Source organism: Cryptomeria japonica, chromosome 10, assembly GCF_030272615.1.
Source record: "Cryptomeria japonica chromosome 10, Sugi_1.0, whole genome shotgun sequence".
NCBI lineage: Eukaryota > Viridiplantae > Streptophyta > Pinopsida > Cupressales > Cupressaceae > Cryptomeria > Cryptomeria japonica.
The window spans coordinates 465,201,397-465,217,425 of NC_081414.1; positions in this window are offsets into that span (position 1 = coordinate 465,201,397).

The following is a 16,029-nucleotide window of genomic DNA, read 5'->3' on the forward strand; positions in this document are numbered from 1 at the left end:
AAGCTGCATTTCTTAGTTTTTCTTTAAGCCAAAAAGACTTAAACTCCGAGGAATTCACAAAATTGTCATCTGACATGAATTCCCTTGCAGCAACCGCCCTTTCATCGTCCACTTCCTCAACCAGAATAACCCTTGGGACCAGAGATCTATCATTTTCATCCAATTGCTCAACATGTGCCTCTTCATGGAAAAAATCCTTTAGAGGGGAAGGATGGGGGCACATTTGGATCATCGGTCTCAAGGATATCAACAAAATCTAAGATCCTAGTATTACCTTTCTCCACCCTTCTGATCTCTCCCACCACTGGTGCTTTACCCTTGGTGCTTGACCTTGAAGCCTATGGCTGCCCCTCTCCTTTAATGACAACTCCCTCCTTGTAAAATGTAGGGATGTCGATGATAGGATGTTCCTATAGCTTATGTCCCTGTTCTCCCACCACCGACCCTATACCCTTAGCTGATGTCTTTGAAGACTCAGGTTGCACCTCTTCCTTGATGACCACCCCCTTCTTGGAAAATATGGAGATGTCTGCAATAGGACGTTCTTCAAATTTATGCCCTTTTGCTTTGGTCTCTCTCCTTTCCATTTCATCTTTGATGATCTTATTTGCAGACTGGAGAAGGATAATCATCCTTGCAATATCAAATTGGAACTCTGTTTTGAGTAGCCCTGTGTAGTTCTTATCTTCTTCCATCCTCTCCTTTTCAATTTTCTTCAGTGTGTCCCATTTTTTCTTTCTTTGGATGGCTTCCCTGGGAAAAGCATTCCTCAACAAATCTTCAATTTCATAGAATTGATGATGATAGTTCCTATCCTTGAACTTATTTAGCCTTAAGTCCCCTATATACCCCTCAGGGTCATAATTCTTGGCAATTCCCACCTTGAATATATAGTTTCTGACCAAAAAATCATGGATCTTTTCCAAGTTATCACAACCAATTTCAAATTCTCTGAATACAGTGGCTTTAGAGAGATGCCTCCCCTTCCTCTCTGAGATTTGATCCTTGTCAACCCACATCATTTGCCACATGAATTCTACGAATGCAACCCTAGGAGAAACAAAAATGGGCAACCTGTGGGGAGCCTTTTCAAAACCATAGCACCTAGTGATGGTGCAGTCCTGATAGAAAAAGAAGTCTCCAAATTTGTGGCTGGAATCCCCCTTTGCATATTGTACATTTGGAGCTCTGCATGCCTGAATTCTCAACATTTTAACTATATGTCCGGGCAGCCTCGACAATTCAACGCTCAACATACCCAAAATCTTCTTGACAAAATAATCAGAGAATTAACAATAGCCTCCAAACCGAGAGCCCTTGTCCCACACTTGTGCCAATCTCTGAACTAAGCATGGAAACCCTGTTTGTGGATCCAACATCCTGATATTCAGCTTTGGGGACCAGACTAACCTATGCTGATACAAAAGGAGATGGCACACCAAAGAATAGTGCTTGAAATTCAATGCAGTCTTTTCATCTTTTGCTTTAACCAGACTCTCACATAACTTGGTCTCAAGAATGGTTGCAAAGTCAAAAAGCACATTGGTAGCCGGGTGCTGAATGAATACTGCTAGCATCATGTAATCCACTGACAACAATGTGAGCCTGCAATCCTCTCCCAAGACCTGGCATAGGGCATAATATGTTCTTATAAAATATGTTTCAAATTTGTCTAGTGCAAATGGCTCTATCTGAGATGGCATAATGTAGCTGGGGTTGAACTTGGAGAGCTTTCTTAAAAACATTGGCAAATATTCTCTTCTTATCCTTCCCTTGTTCTTTTCATACATTTTCAACAAGGCCTGCCTGTTGATCCCCTTGATGGTTGTCCCATCCAGCTCAAAACATTATGTGATAGCTTTCTGAGATATGTCCAAAATAACTTGCCCCTGGAGGTTTCAGACAGTGAGGCTTGGGGTGTCAAACTAATTGGCCAATTCCCTAATCATCATTGGCTCCACAAACACATTTAGGACCACCAGCTTCCCTATGTTTAGCTTATGTGGGTTGCAGATTGGGCTTGGTTGGTCTCTATTTCCATAGAAGGCATGAAAAACATCCCACCCCCTGTGCCCTATGATGGCATCTCTGCACCCAGCCGCCTTGTCTCCCCATCTTATCTTTGTCGACTCTAATGTGCTCGAGTCGGGGAACAACTCCACCAAATCTTGGCTAGAACCCAGGTTTCTCTAGTTTGCTTCCGGGCTGATTCCTCTAATCTTATCACAATGTCCCTCTCAACCTCAGCAGCTGTTTTGGGAGGCTCAGCTAAGGCAATTGTTTCTTCATGGGCCTATGGGATTTCTTCTGCAACAGAGGTAGACTCAACCTTCTTTTTGGGAGGGGTCTTCTTCTTCACCTCCTTTCTATTTGGTGTTTCTTTTTCCTTCTCTACCACCTCAGTTGGCTTCTCTGCAACTTCCTCCTTCTCAGTCACTCGAGAGGTCTGTTGTACGGGTACTTCCTCTACGGAAGCCTTTGCCTCGCCATCTTTATTTGATTTTCTCTTCTTGGGAGTCAGCTTTCTTGCCTTTGGGGCTGGGGTTTCCTCTGCAACAGAGGTAGACTCTGCCTTCTTTTTGGGAGGGGTCTTCTTCTTCACATCCTTTTTTTTATAGTGTTTCCTCCTCTGATCCCTCCGACACATCAATTATCACCTTCCTCAAACCCCTCTTCCTTTTGGCTTGCTTTGGGGGAGCACTAGCCTCACCCTCCTTAGTTTGGGCAGGAACTGCTTCAAGGTTGGGCTTAGGGTTTGATTCTATAGCGAGGGTATCTTGTAGCTCTTGCAACAGGGCAACCATGCTTATAGGAATGATCGAGGTAATTTTTGGGTCACTAGAACTGACTTCAGCTTCCTGGGATTTCTCAGTAATGGGGCTAGCGACTTTCTCAATCGGGGAGGACATGACTAAACTTGTAGAGAGCATAAAATAAAACCTAGGGCTCAGAAAACACTTGCAATTCCTGCAGGTACTTCAACTAAAAACACACATAGAAAAAGTTTGAATTGCACTTACTAGTTTGTTGCTCATGATTGGACGCCTTTGAACTAGTTGAATTCGCCATCTGCTAGCTCTATAAATTCTCTTTGATCGCCTGAATGCTTCGCAAAGATGAATGTGGTAGAGTTCTTTCTTTTATTGTGACGCCATTTAATTCCTCTGTGCGAAGCAAAGTGGTCGTTGGCTCAAAAGTTTGAATTTCCACCGTTGATGATCAATCAAACGATCATGATCATCCCTTGACTCCCTCTAGACTGTTGAGTTGCCGCCATCCTCTTTCGCCACCTGAATGTCGTGTGAATCACCAAGCAGGGCAATAAAAGCCTTGAAATCACCATGTTTACTTATCCCGTGTGATCTTTTGCAACTTTACTCACTGCTCCGATATAAAATTTCACTATCTTCGGCTTTTTTTTTTTTTTTTTAAATCTCGGGGCTCTTCTCTCTATCTTTCGCATCTCTTCTGGATAAAATTTACATTGAGTTTCATTCTTTTCTTATCCCGACCAAAGCTTTTTCTTTCTTTTATTTATTCTCACTGGAACCTAAAATCCAGTCGCCACTACACCTTGTGCCTCCCGGGATAACATTTCACTTCTCCTTCATTTGTTATTTTTATCCCAGGGGAATAGAAGGGTTAAAGAAATGGGGCCCAAGATAAGAAAGTAGAGTAAAACAAAGAGAAAAATCTTATCCTGTGGGGATCATAATGATACATGATGAGTCAATAACATGACGAGTCATAACAAATGGTGCCAATAACATGACGTGTCGATAAATCAACGATTCAATAAATCGATGAGTCAATAACATGACGAGTCAATAACATGACAAGTCAATAAAATGACAGGTCAATAACATGATGTGTCAATAATATGACGAGTCAATAACATGATAGGTCAATAACATGACATGCCAATAACTCGACGAGTCAATAACTAGTCAATAACATGACATGTCAATAACTCGATGAGTCAATAACATGACGAGTCAATAATATGACGGGTCAATAACATGACATTTCAATAACTCGACGAGTCAATAACATGATGAGTCAATAACATGACAAGTCAATAACATGATGTGTCAATAACATGATGTGTCAATAACATGACGAGTCAATAACATGAAGGGTCAATAACATGACATTTCAATAACTCGACGAGTCAATAAGATGACGTGTCATAAGGGTCTCCAGTATGTTGCCCAGAATAAGAAAATAATGGAGGAAATAAGGAAAATTTATCCTGGGGAGCGAAGAACAACATCCAAAGGTCGTCTAGGATAAATCTTACTGAGAGATCACGAAGAAGGAAAGTTGCCCCGAGGAAGTCTCTAGCCAGTCCCCATAGGCCCCGGGATAATTTTACAAAAGAATGAGGAATGCTTTCCTTGCCCTAGGTGGCTTTTCAAATTCAAAGACTATGCTCCGGGATAAGAAAATATAAAGGAAAGGGTTATCCCGTGGGGTTCAAAGAAAAGGGAAAGAAGAGCCCAGGATAAAAATATAAAGCCATTGGCACAGAGGAAAATACCCCTGATCAAGTAGCGAAGTATTTTAAATGATCCCAAGATAACGGTAAAAAGAAAATCTAAGCGGAGAATTATCCCGAAGGAAGAAAATATACATGGAGTTAGCTTCAATGTGTTGATGTTCAGGATAAGGAAAAGGAATAACAAACAGAGAAAGCCTTATCCCAGAAGACCACAAAGACTAAAAGAAAATGGCCTGGGATAACGAAGCGAAGGAAATACAAAGGAAAGATTATCCCGGGAGGCTAAGAGGAGCATCATTTGAGGCTCCGGGGTAAAAATAACGAAGAAAGACAAGGCAAGAGTTATCTTGGGGGACGAAGGGTGTAGTGTTAAGTAAGTATAAGTGAAAAAGATGAAAGCAATGCTCTGAGATAAAAGAACAGTGATTTCCAAAGTAATTCTTATCCCGAAAGGATGCGATAGATAGAGAAGAGGGGATCGAGATAAGAAACAAAGATAGAAATGATGAAAATTTATCCTAGACCAATGAGCAAAGGTGAAAAGTGACGCCCGGGATAAGGAAACAAGGTGATTTCAGAACCTTTATTTCCCCACGTGGTGATTGACACGACGTAAAAAAGCAGAGATGACAATTTGGTGAATTCCCCAGAGTTTGTCTTTTTGGATTAAAGAAAAACTAACAAATGCAGCTCTGGGGGAAGAAGTAAATATTGACCCCAATAAAATGACGAGTTAATAACATGATGGGTCAATAACATGACGTTTCAATAACATGACAAGCCAATAACATGACATGTCAATAACTCGATGATTCAATAACATTCGTTTCCTGTGATTTGGTTTTAAATTGGAGGAGATCTAACATTTTTTGTCAAAATTGTTAAAACCTTGATCTAGGGTAAACAACGACATTTAAAATCTGTATCTTTCATGTTTTTTGGCTAATAAGCCCACCAATGGGCGCAAACTTGTATTATGTTGTCTTCTATCATTGTCTTAAAATTGCAGGGTTGTTACAAACAGATTCCACGTGGATTTGAAGAGATTTGATGATTGTTCTGTCTCTTAGAGAGAAAGAGCAGTGTTGAGAGGGTTTGGTGTCAGCGGTGTGTCGGATGATCATTGTGTGTGGATGCTCTGCATCATGATGTAATATAAAAAGGCAGTAAAAATATCCATGAAAGATGTTTAAATTCCCTAAATACGATAAACATTTAAAATGTAAATATAAATCAACTCAATCTGATGCATTGAATATAGTAACCGTTCAAGGTGTTTAAATGAACTCAATCAGATTTGGTACTAGTGAAGATGTGTAAATGTAATCTATCATATTTGTTTTTAACAACAATTGAAAATGTTCAAATCAAAACAAATTGTTTTATTGAAAATAAGCATACAGAAAACCAGTTAAGGTGTTCAAAAGAACTCAATTTGATTTATTCAAAATTACCATTGAATGCATTTAAATGAAATCAATTTGTTATGTTGAAAATAACCATTCAATTTGTTTAAATTAACTTCAATGTGATTTACATAGAATAACCATACATGATACAATAAACATGGGATTCATTGAAATATAACATTCCCATATCAATTCAAAATGTCTTTTTATTTTTTGGCAAATAGTCTGCATCATTTCTGACGTCTTACTGAAGAGAAGCCAACCATATAATCTAAAACAGTTTTATAGAAGAACAAGCATCTTATGAAGGCAAACAACAACTAATTAATAATTTTTTTTAGTCCCCCACTCCTCGCGGTAATAGGAGGCACACCCTTTTCATCAACTTCATCGCTTGCCAGACCAACTGCCTCCTTGAACCTCTGTTTCTAGTGTTCAATGTTTGTCTCACATGCATCCAACATGTTCTTAAAGTGGTTAGCTAAAAATTTGTTTTGTTTCATTATCGCCTCACGCGCTACCTCTACTTTCTTCGTTAGCATCTGTTGTTTACGCACCTCCATCTCCAACTCAACATTCCTATCGGTCAACTCCATGATATTCTTCATCAGTTCACTCCATCTCCTTTCTAGTTCAATAACCTTCTCCTTAGGCCTTTCACTTTCAGCCTTGGTAATTTGGACCTTGTCCATTAGCAGTTGTACATGAAGGGCGTCAAACTTCATATTGGCCATGCAATGAGGGCTTTGGTGATCCTTCGACTCTGGCAAGGGGGGTGTTGCTTTTGTTATCGTCTTCCCTAAACTGTGAGAGGTGAGAACATTGGAGGCCCCATGCTCGGATGCTTCTTTTATTGTCGTCTTCCCTAAATCGTGAGAGGTGAGAACATTGGAGGCCCCATGCTTGGGTGTTGCTTTTGTTGTCGTCCCTCCTTTCCCATCAAAGATGCAAACATCCGAGGCCCTGAGCTTGGGTGAACTCTTTGCAGGATTTCCATCCACCTCAAGATGTGTTTAAATGACCTTTATTTTGCTTGCCCGTGCTTTTCCCATTGTTATCCCTGCAAACATTAACACAAGATGGCATATTCGTAGACAACAAAGAAAGAAAATGTAAAAGACAATGAAAGATGCATGAAATAAAAGTGTAGACGAACATGAAATGACCAAGTTTGTCTTCCATTTTTGTCTGAAAATGAGAAACTACAGTTTTGAACTAAAGATGTGATGCTCAGTGGCCCAACAATCGGGGTTGCAGCTACTCTGCCTCCAAAATCATAAAATAGTACATCACGTTATTGACATTTCGCAAAATCACAGCACTTAAACACAAAGTCAACAGACAATAATGCGCAAAAAGGTCAATAACATGATGTACGATTTTAACATTTTGGATGTAGAATAGTTGTCGGTGGGAGGGGGCAGTGGGTGCCATGTTACCTTGCAATTGGGAATGCACTTCTGCGGAAACTGGCTCCATCACTCACTGTTCCTCCACATGTTGTTTTCAATCAACTCATTAAAATCTTTTTCACGAAAGTTTTGTGTTGGTTATTTTGTGTGTTTATATTGTTAATTTGAATTTTTAATTTGTTTAAGATGGTATGTTTAAAAAACAGTCAATAAGAAAAGTTTATTCAATTGTTATAACATACAACAGAAAGAGGACATGTTCGACAATTACAACAAACAAAATCATCATACACTTGGACAAAAGAAGAGACATGAAAAACATGACAGTAACATATATGAAAACAGATTTTTTGTTGTAGTGTCGTAAATTGTACACCCTTGCTAGGGTGGTACAATTTCACACTTAGGTTAGCACCCGCCTTAGTGTGTCTTGCATCTTGCATTTCTAATTTGCCTTTAAGCATTTAATTAATTAATTTAATTAAATCTAAAGTCATGTTTCATCACTTTACATGTTATAAAGTTGGGCGCTTTACCCTAAGCATGCCCCTTTCTATTTTATTTCTTCAATAAATCATTTAATCATAAACCCTAATTATGTCTTATTTCGACCATTTAGGCCTGATTTCACATATCAAAACATCTCAAAATCAGCTATAACTTTGGGATGCACTCTAATATCATCATATCTAACGGCTCCAAAAATTTGGTGAAAATTTGGTCAGACCGTAGAGGGAATGCACATGGTCCTCGACTTTTTCCCCAAAATTTTGGGAGCATAATCCTATGATATAATAATGCTTAACCCCAAAAGATCAGTGGGAAATTCAAATCCTAGGTCGGCCTAAACATGAAATTAAGATCTAGGGTTTCATACTTAAGAGCTCTCTTTCTTCATTTGAAGGGGTCTTCTTCTAAGAATCTAAGAGCAGGTTTTTGGAGCATAAGATCCTTCTTTGCAGTGAAACAGTAGATCTTTGAAGTCTTCAACAACATTCAATATTCATCCATAAAACATCCATCATTTCATCAATTGGGGGCTTTTGAAGATGTAGAAGAACAAGAGGAGATCACCGACTGATGATTGGCTTGTACCTCTCCCTTGGGGTTGGGTATGATTTCATGTTGTTTTCATGTCTTTGCATAAGCTTAAATTTGATTCATATTCATGATTTAGATCACTTTTGATTGTGGATTTAGAGCATTTACTTTGTCAATTATAAGCAATTAGGGTTTACTCTTTAGGGTTGCTTTAGATTGTTTGCTTTCATTTTAGGATCTTGCATGTACACAAGGTTCTTGCACACACATTTTTAGTACTTTATCGGCTATTTATGGAGGTGGAAATCACCAACACAGGGGTTTGACTAAGGAAAAACCCTACATAGCCACCCCAAACCCTGTTTTCCAGCTTTAGGTACAGGTTCGGATTCGAGCGTCGCTGGAAGTTTCGGGACTGAAAGAGCACACAGGGGCAATTCTTGGTTGCAGATCTTAGCAAAAACCCTAAGGACAGGGGTGTGACGCTCTGGTCTTACCTAGGACAGTGGTGTGGTGCCATGATCCTGCCCTCTGTCAACAGGATTTGGCAGAACAATGTCTTGCAGGCTCCAAAATCCATCTAGTCAGTTGCAGCTCCATAATTGCAGAATCAGGACAGTGGCGTGGCACCCTAGTCCCAGACATTTTTGCAAGATTTCAGACATAGATGCACCTCTGATTTTGCCTTCTAATTTTTACTTTTCAGCAGTATATCAGTTATCCTTTGATCTGCATTCTCATATTAGGGTTTGCCTGCTTACTTGCATTCTAGGTTAGATTGCATTTTTGCATCATTCCTCTCTCTCGTTTACAACAAAGGAATAGAAAACCTAAGAGGTAATCCACATCTCTCTCTTTCTCATAAGAAGTATCTGAAGTGTGTTACCTCCCTAGACTCTTTTGTATTCCATGAGTGTGTATGAGAGTGGGATTAGGGTTTCCATACTTAGTCTCACTTTTTCCCCTACACATCTTTGGTGAACCCGACATGAATCCAATTTCATTTTAATTGCATTGCATTGTTAGATCTAGATCTAGATCATTTCATTTTCTTTCAAAACATTAAAATAAAAAAGATAGATTTCTTTCATTTTCCTTGCATTGTGTGTTTAAGTTTCATGCAATTTTCATTTCAAAATGTCAAATTTATGTTTGCGAGATGTTCATGCTTTTGATGATGTATGCAATTTTGTTGATTATGAGTTTAGTAAGGATGAATTAGATGAAGCTCTAGATGAGTTTTTGAACCCTAAGCCTTCTAAACCCTCATTTTGCCAAAAATTAATCAACCTTGTTACTATGCCATTTCGTGGTGATGAGAAAGATAAGTTGAATTATTCCTCTCGTGGGTACATTCCTATCAACTCCTCCACTAGATCTAGCAACCTGGTTGACTCCCATGATTCCCTCTATGATGTTATGTCTCCTTTTGAGTCCAAAGATAAGCCTTTCAATCACTATGATAATGCTTTATTGGATGATGCCCTTGATGACTTTATGTCTTTTCCTAAACTTTCAAACAAGAATAATGCATCTAAAAGGTTAATCAATATGATCAATGTGAATGAACATAGAAAACCACTTTTTGTTGTCCAAGGTGCTTGTCCTTCTCCAACTCCACCTCTTCCTAATCAACCTCTTTTCACAGTTCAAGGTGGATATAGTCATGATTCCTTTAGCACTCCAAACAAACCTATCATTACGGTTCAAGGAAGGAATCCCACTAAGAGTTCTTATAGCTATGCTAGACAACTAACTAAGGAGAGTTATAATGCAGTTGCCCATACCTATAACACAAAAAACAATAGGCAACCTAATCCTCCTCTGGTTGTTCCAACTTCTCTACCTGATCCTCAAGCCATTCTTCCTCAAGCACCTCGTATTTCACAAACTCTTGGTAAGGAATATGATCTTGTTGAACAATTTAAAGCTACTCCTGCCAAGATATCCCTTTGGGATTTGATTCAAACTTCCTTGAATAATCATGGAATGCTACAAGATGCCTTTAAAACAATGAATGTCCCATCCACAGTGACATCCAATAATTTGGCTTCCTTGATTAACTCTATTACAACAAACAAGGCTCAAACTGTGTTTACACAAGTTGAACTACCCTCTAGTGAAATTCAACAATAATATGATACCTTAATTGTTGTGGTTATTATAAATGATAGTGCGATAAGACGAACACTAGTGGACAATGGTTCTGGCCTTTATGTTTGTAGCATTAACTTGTTGCGTAGGATCAATATTGATACATCTCTTATTAAGCTCAATTCTCTCACCATCCGTGGCTTTGATAATGTTGTTAAATCTACATTAGGTATCATCACCTTGCTTGTTAAGGTAGGTCTTGTTACCCACACCTATCCATGTCATGTCTGGAGAATTGACATACAACTTGTTTCTAGGGAGACCATGGATTCATAGCATGCAAGTTGTTCCCTCTACATTGCATAGTCAAATTAACTTTATTTACAACAATACAACATATACCTTTCTAGGTGACACAAGATTCCAAGCTTGTTTACAAACATCAAGTTCTAAATCCTCTTCAATCAATTCTTCCCCAACTATCTTAGATAATTCCTCTAAAGCTTCTACTCCAATTAGTGTGACCACTTCATCAAACCCATCACCTATATCTGAGTCATTTCCCAATACTTCCTCAAGTGGATCTAAGGTTATTGAGGAAGAGTCTTCTCAACCCAACTATGATTGAGAACACTTTCTCTCCTGAAAAAGGTTCTTGCAGAAGATGATTGGGGATCCCTTGATTTCAATCCTACTTTTGTAGGGGAATACAAAATTACCCCTAGAGAACCTAAGGTCGAAAAGAAGAAAGAAGAAAGAAGAAAGAAGAAGAAGAACCTAAAAAGCAATCTACTTTGTATGGGCCATTGAGTAATAACTTTGTGGCGGCTTCTCAGACTTCATCTCCCTTAATTTATTGTCTAGAGGATTTTGATTCTTCACTTTTTGAAAATCCTCCTTCTTCTTCAGAAATGACTAACCTTTATGGTCCTGGTTTTCACATCTTAGCTAGGTGTGGATATAATGAAAATGGTTGTGGTTCTCAAGAACAAGGGATTAAGGTTCCCTTGGAAAACAACTTTCGTGATATGACATTTGGGCTTGGTTATGATCCTTTCAAGCGTACTAAAGCCTCTAAGAGACCATCTATTAGTGTTAATATCATTTATGCTTCTCTCTCACTAAAATATCCAAAATATATTGACTATGACCCTTCTTGTGTCTTTGCTTTGGATGTTTTTTCTACTGATGATTCCTTAGCTGAATTCTTGGGAGCTTATGACAACCTTCCTCATTATCACCATAATCACAATTTTCCCTCTTGTCTAAATGCGGAAGCTTACTTTGGGAAAGAAAGAAATAACGATGAAATAGTTATAGAATTTCCTCAATTAAAAGATTCTCCTGAGCAAAGCAATCTCCTAATAAATGACACCATAGATATTAAGATGGATCCTTGTGTTGAAGATAAAATCCTCAAGATAGGGAAATGTCTTGACGAAGAAGAGCAAAAACAGTATGCCGAGTTGTTACATGAATTCCCTGAGATCTTTGCTTGGATATATTTTGACATGCCTGGTGTAGATCCTAAGATTGTCACTCATAACATTGTCCTAATTCCTGATGCTAAACCTGTGAAGCAAAAGATTCAAAAGATTCACCCTAAAGTGGCATTACTTGTTAAAGCTAAGATTGAAAAATTGTTGGATGTTGGATTCATTCGTCCTATCAATTATTTCCCATGGATTTCAAACATTGTGGTTGTGGCTAAGGCTGAAAATAAGATTAGGATACGTACGGATTTTCGTGATTTAAACAAGGCCTCTTTAAAGGATGACTTTCCTCTACCGAATATCGATATGATAGTGGATTCAGTAGTAGGGCATGCTTTATTATCCTTTATGGATGGTTTCCAAGGATATAATCAAATCTTCATTAATCCTCAAGATCAATATAAAAATGCTTTTACCACCCCTTGGGGTATGTTTTTCTTGGACTGTGATGCCCTTTGGATTGAAAAACACAAGCACAACCTATCAGTGTGCTATGAATCTCATCTTCCATGACTATATGCATAAAACCATAGAAGATTACGTTGATGACATCCTAGGAAAATCTATTCTTCGTACAGATCATGTTAAGATCCTTCGTCAAATCTTTGAGAGAATTCGTAAGTATAACATGCGTTTGAATCCCCGAAAATGTGTTTTGGGTGTGGATAGTGGAAAACTATTAGGATTCATAGCTTCACATCATGGCATTGAGGTGAGTACAAAGAAGATAGATTCTATTGTTAACATGCCACCTCGTAAGAATGTCTCCCAACTAAAAAGTTTTCAAGGAAAGATCCAAGCTATTCGTAGGTTTGTTTCTCAACTGGTGGATCATACCTTTCCCTTCACACAATTTCTTAAAAAGAATATCACTTTCTAATGGAATGAGGATTGTTGTCAATCATTTGAAGACATAAAAACCTATTTGGCCAATCCTTCTATTCTTCAACCTGTTGATCCTACTAAGCATTTCCTTTTGTACACTATTGCTTCCCCTCAAGCTCTTGCAACCCTATTGGCACAATGTGATAAGGATGGTAGAGAATGCCTAGTTTATTACATAAGCCGCACTCTACTTGGTTACAAAGTCCGATATTATGCAATAGAAAGATAGTGCCTTGCTTTAGTCTTTGCAACCCAAAAGTTGAGGCATTATCTCTAGAATGTTGAGGTCCATGTTATCATTAAATTCGATCCTCTTAAACATCTTTTCTCCAAAACTGACCTTTCCAGATGCTTAGCTAAGTGGGTTATGATGTTGACCAAGTTTGACCTTAAGTTTGTCTCACAAAAGGCAATAAAGGGTCAAGCGTTGATTGACCACTTAGTTGATGCTCCTTCACCCTTCCCCCTACCTAATCCAGAGTCCTTTCCTGATGAATACATTTTTTCCACTGAGGTTGATGAGACTTGGGAATTGTACTTTGATGGCTCTAAGTGTCGTACAGGATCGGGGGCAGGGGTGGTCTTAATCTCTCCTAAAAAGAATCCTATTCCTTTATCATATCGTCTCAATTTCTTATGTACCAACAACATTGCTGAATATGAGGCTCTTATAGCTAGAATTAAAGCACCCTTGGCGTTGAATGTGAAACATCTATATATTTATGGAGATTCTCAACTAATCATAAGACAAGTGATAGGAGTTTATCAAGCTAAGCAAGACAAATTATCAGAATATAGAGATCTAGTTGTATCCTTGTTGCAAAAATTTGACTTATACCATGGAGCATGTTCCTCGAAAAGATAATCAACATGTTGATGCGATGGCATGTGTTGCCTCTCTGGTGTCTCTAGAGAACCCCTTGGTAGATCTTAAATTCACTATTCACAACCTCGCTACCCTGGCTATTGCTGACAATCATAGTGATGTGGCATATTGTTGCATTATAGATTCTGATGAATGGTACTCGCATATCGTGAGATATTTGAGTGATGGTACCTTTCCTGATTGCGCGAATAGGAATACCAGGGCTAGGATTCACAAATTGGTTGCTAGATGCATTATAGTTTCTAATGTTCTTTATAGGAGGGGTTATAATGGTCTTCTCCTTTGATGCCTAAACAAGGCTGAAATCCCTATTGATCTTGAGGAAGCACATTTAGGTGCTTCTAGGAGGCATTTTGGGGGTATATCTTTACTTCAGAGATTGCTCTGAATGGGATATTATTGGCAAACCATGGAAAATGATTCCTTTGCGCTTGTTAAAAAATGTCATCAGTGTCAGCAACATAGCAATTTGATCCATGGCCTTGCCCAAGAACTTCGATCTCAAGTGGCATCTTGGCCCTTTTCTACACAGGGTTTGGATCTCATTGGTAAAATATCTCCTCCTTCATCTCAAGGACATACCTTCATCTTAACTGCCATTGATTACTTTACAAATTGGGTGGAAGTTGTTCCTCTTCAATCTACTACCACTGAAGTAATTTGTCAATTCATTTTGGAAAACATTATTTCCCAATTCGGGATACCTTCTACCTTAGTTTCGGATAATGGAATGTCATTCAAAAATAAGGATGTGAAGAAGTTTCTCGAGAAATATCATATTCAACATAAATTTTATACACCTTATTATCCTCAATCAAATGCTCAACTTGAGTGTACGTGTTGTTATGGGTTGTACTGCTTATAATCTTGTTTACGGTGCTGATGCCATTATGCCTTTGGAGTTAGAAATTCCTTCTTTAAGAGTTTCTCTTAGGGGTATAGTGGATGATGATTCCTATAGAGAGAAAAGACTTCAACAACTTGAGATTCTTGATAAACAACGTGTAAATGCCCTCGAGCATATTCAAGCATATCATAAAACTTTGCAACAAAGCTACAATGATAAAGTTATTCAATGTTCCTTCTCGGTAGGTGATTTAGTCCTTTACGAGAATCAGCGCAACATGAATGCCTTACCCGAGGAGAAAGGAAAATTCAGCCCTAATTGGCTTGGACCATACATTGTTGTCGAGGTCTATGGATCAGGTGCTTACAAGATAGCAGATGTGGAAGGTAAGCCTCTCAAGGAGCCCATAAATGCTATGCACCTTCGTAGATACTATGCCCAATTCTCTCTCTCTCTCTCTCTCTCTCTCTAGTCTACTTTCAGTTCTCTCTGTATATCTTTTATTTCTTCAAAATTGGGTAATATGTTAGCATGTATTCATTAAAGTATGTAGGATTAAATGATGTTATATTGTTTGGTCTACATTACTTCATTCTTGAAAAGCATGTTTCTTTACTTTATTGTTTGTCTTGGATTCTTTTATGTAAATTGTAATAGATTTATATTTCATATGTGCTGGCGTGTTATACAATTTCTTCTGTGTTAAGTAGAATTATATGATGTGGCATTTAATTAGAGTTAATTAAATCTCATTAGTCATATGGTTCTTAGTCTTAATACATTCTTCTTTTACATCGTCAAAGTAGCATTTAATTAAATACTTACCTATTTAATTAAATCACACATGTATCAATTTAATCATGAAGCATTGAGAAATCAGTCACATGGAAATCAAATTAGACATAAATGTTCATAACTAAATATGTTACTTATAATCTAAGCAATGTATATATTGTTTAATCATTAAAATAACATATCCATGAGTATCATAATATATACATCAATACAACAAGATAATCTCCTATCCCCAGGACTAGTAGCTGGAGGATGGTGGCTATATGCCCCCTCTTGATCTGGGCATGGGGGTGGCCACATGGGGGTGTATCGTAATATGGACCGTGGATGACTTCGCGAGGAGCTCCCACGATCCCTCTCCATCATAATCCCATGGTATGTGGTTGCCTTTGTCTATGATGCGGCTAGGTCACACTATGTCTGTCATAATATCTCTCGTAGGACCTCCATCTTCATTCGAATAGGGGAGAAAGGTCCACATGTTGTCTTTCACTCCTCTGGGATCTGTGCAATATATGTGAGGAACTAGGAATGTGTGTAGTCACGATGAGGTCTGTCATTGCATTCTGAATAAGAGAACACCACTCCTAGACAATAGCTACAATAAAGAGAGAAATTTTTATCAGTAACATTCTATATCATCAAATCTAAACAAGTAAGATACAT